Source organism: Apus apus, chromosome 21 (assembly GCF_020740795.1).
Source record: "Apus apus isolate bApuApu2 chromosome 21, bApuApu2.pri.cur, whole genome shotgun sequence".
NCBI lineage: Eukaryota > Metazoa > Chordata > Aves > Apodiformes > Apodidae > Apus > Apus apus.
Genome location: NC_067302.1, coordinates 5,549,569 through 5,553,327, shown reverse-complemented (window position 1 = coordinate 5,553,327; position 3,759 = coordinate 5,549,569).

The window sequence follows — 3,759 nt, the reverse complement described above, 5'->3', positions numbered from 1 at the left end:
TTCCCGAGCGGCGGCGGCGGCAGCCGGTGCCCGGGCGCGCCCGGGGGAGCGCGGCGGCGCGCGGGGCCGGGAGCGGGCGCGCGGCGCGCGGGGCCCCGGTGGTGGCGGCGGCGGCGGGAGGCGGGGGGGGGGGCGGGGGGAGGCGGGGGCGGAGGCGCGCGCGGCGCGGGCACTTGCTGCATGCGCGGGGCGGTGTGACAGCACCGGGCACGGCGGGAGCCTGCGCGGCGGTGGGGGGGAGGACACCCCCCTTCCCTGTGCTCCCCCCCCCCACTTCGCGACTCCCCCCCTCTGCCCCCATATCCCCGCGCCCGCCCCCCCCCGTGCATCCCACCTCTCGCCGCTGCACCGCCCCCGGAGCAGGGGGGGGAAGGTGACCCCCCAGATGCTGCAGCACCCGGTGGGGGGCCGGAGGGGGTTCAGGCGGCTGTGAGGGGGGGGCTGCATGCACACGGACGTGGTGTGCACATGCGTGTTGTGCTGTTGGGGGGGTGTGCAGGCTGCACGTGTGTGCAAGCGTGTGGCTGGCGTGTGCCCGCACACACATGAATCGGTCGGGCTGTGTCTGCGTGTGCACAGCTGAGTTCTTCATGCGTGCACACGAGTTCACGCATGCTGGGGCACGGGCAGTGCAGGCGTGCACACCAGTGGGTGCTGTGGAGCGCACATGCATGTGCGTGGCACATCCCTGTGCAGCATACACGTGCCCCCCACCAGCAGCCGTGTTGCACACATGTGCAGGCCTGGGCATGGTGTGTTCTGCAGGGAGAGCTGGAGCATCAGCACCACCTGAGCAATGGAGCTGGCACGGCCTGTGTTTGCACAAACGTGACACAAGTGTGTGTCAGAGAGAGAATGTCAGAGTTCCGGACTCATGGAGGAGAAAAATCCCAGCAGAGCTGGAGATTCAATGTGTTCCCACCACGATGCACGGGTCTCTGGGCAGCCCCTTGCAGCCTCCATCCCAGGCCTGGCGTGACAGAGGCAGCGACACAGCGGCAGGAGGCACCACCAGGACCAGTGCTCAGCACCCCAGGGATCTGCAGCTCGGCACCAGCCCTGATCCAGCCCAGCTCCACTGGAAGTTCAAGGTCACATCCACCCAAGACCTCTGTACGAATGAGCTCCCTCCCTCCTGGCATTCCCATTTCCAGTCCTCCCCTTTAGCTTACTGGTGCCCGACCCATTGTCCCCAGACAGACACTCATCCCCTCTGGGTCAAGCCTGGCAGAAAGCTCACCAGCTTCTCAGGCTGCTCTTTATTCCAGGGAGAAAATCATCATGAGCTCAGACATAAGTGAAGGATATTCCAGAGCCCCTCTCTGTCACTGCAGGTGGTGGCAGCGGCTCAGCGCAGGGTGATCCCGGCCCGCAGCTCCCAGGTCACTCTCCCTGCTCCCGGGAGCTGTTCGTTCCCGCAGCCGCATCGGGCTGCACCCCTGAGGTGCCTCCAGCTGTCCTCACACAGCTCGTCACAGCCAGCGCCCCCGGCCCGCCCCGCGGGATGCCAGGCGGGGGTGGTGCGGGACGCGGTGCAGGGTGTCAGGCAGGATGTGAAGCAAGATGCAGTTCGGGATTGGATGCAGGACTGGATGCAGGATTGGGCACAGGATGCGATGCCTGCACGTTGCCTGTGGGCTCTGCCCTGCCCCAGCGCCAGCTGTGGCACAGCCTGGCTTGCGTTGCTCTGTCCTGCCAGAGCTCTGTGCCACTAGACCTGCCCACGGTGCATCCCCCTGTGCCTGCTGCCACCCTTCCAGCAAGGGAGGAATTTCCAGCCCCCTGCCCCTAGTTCCTCACTGTTTCAGGTGGCATCCCCAAACCCCTCCTCTGCCCCAGGTGGGACCCTGCCCCTGGCAAGGGGGAGGGGGGCTGGAGAGCTCCAGTGCTGGGGAGAGGGGGTGAGCTGCAGGAGCCGGAGGCACCCACTGTTACCAGGACAACTGGGTGCTCTCCATAGCTGCTTGTTGCTGCTGCATCCCTGCAAACCTTCCCCCAGCCGCAGCATGAGCTCTGCTGCTGGCAGAGTCTCAGCCCAAAGCAAAGCAAGAGGGGTGCTCAGCACCCTGCTCCCCAGTTTCTGTGGCCTCTGATCCCCCTGCCCCTGAGCAGGGCACAGAGGAGTAGCTTTCCAGAAAGGCTGAAATCTCAGCTTGAAATATAGGGTGAGACAGGAGCAGAAGGCAGCCCCCAAGAAGCCAGTACTCCCAGCCACCCCCTGAATGGCTTCCCATAAACCTTGATGTGAATTGTACCAGTGGAAAATCAAAAGCAGGGATGAACAGGGAAGTCTGGCTTGCAAGACAATCAGCTTTAATGGGAAGAGGCAGTAGGTGCCGGTGGAGGAGCCCTCACCAATCACCTGGTGCCCATTGCTGGGACAGAAGGACTGACCCCACACCAGCTGCCCATGGCCACTGCTCACCTCCCAGGAACCTTCATGGGAAGTCCTCTGCTAGTGGTGGCAGAGAGAGAAGCAAAGGAAGAAGGCATGAGGGAAGCCTCTTCTGCTATGAGCAGAAGATGAAGGACACGAAAAGGCTCTGAAATAAATTTCACTTTGAGGTTTGTTCTGCATCAAGGAGCTGCTGCTGCTGTGGTGCAGCCAACGGTCAATCCCCAGTGTCTCCCAGGCCTATGGACATGACCGCTGTGCCCAGGAATATTGGTTTCAGCTCAGCATCTTCAGTTTGATTTTTCCAGGCACTTTGTGCACTGAAGGATGGACCAGGACTGATCTGTGTCTGTCTGTGCCAATGCAGAGATGATGCCTTGGCACGAAGCAGGGCAGCATGAAGGACTCGAGACACTGGGCCAGGAGTGCTGGGGAGAATTCTGGAAGAAACTGGGAGAAACTCCGAGACTTTCTGCCAGCTGAGGGTGCTGGAGCTGCCTCCTGGACCTGTGGCATTGAGGGAAGAGCACAGCATTGGCAGGGAGCTGGCGTGTGGGACACCTGCTGGATTTTCACCTCTGGGGCTCCATCCCTGCCCCATCTCAGAGGTTCAGTGAGGATAAATCCCCCTGGATCCCATCATCCTGGGAGATCCTCCCTGAGCCAGAGCAGCCTGGCAAGGAGCAAGCCCTGCTTGCCTGCTGCCCACCCCAGCCCTGCCTGCTGCCCACCCCAGCCTCTGCAGCCATTTCACTGCCTGAAGCAGCAGCCGGATCGTGCCTGCACAGAAGCAACTGCTCCAGAACAAGGAACTTGGCATAAATATTCATCTCGATTAATATACATGAGGGCTGCAGAGAGCCCGGTGCAGCCACCAGCAGGGATGTGCTCTGGGCTGCTCAGCCTTGCGGCGGCGCCGTGTTCAACGCCGGCTCCTGATGGGTTTTCACAGCAGGAAAACCCAGAGGTTGCACGTTGGGAAGCTGCTCAGTCATGTGCACGGGACAGCCCCTTCTCAGCGGGGGGAGGCATGTCCAGGCTCTCTTCCCCAGGGTGCCTGAGGTTCTCTCAGTGCCTTCCAGTAAACCGGGATCCGGAGGCTGCAGCAGATGAGGGCAATGCCAGGCTGTCCCCCAGGGACGAGGTCCTGGTCGCCTTGGATTCGGGTGCTTTGCACCCCCCTGGTGACAGCCCCACGGAGGCACAGGGGCTGCAGCCACGGGCCATCAGCCCTCCCCACCCTTGGATGATGCAGGGAGAAGGATCTGGATATTTTCAGCTCCCACCACAGAGAAACTGAAGCAAGAACTGAAGCAAAAGGACAGGCCCAGGCTGCTGGGGGAGGTGGTGGCAGAGGCAGCAGC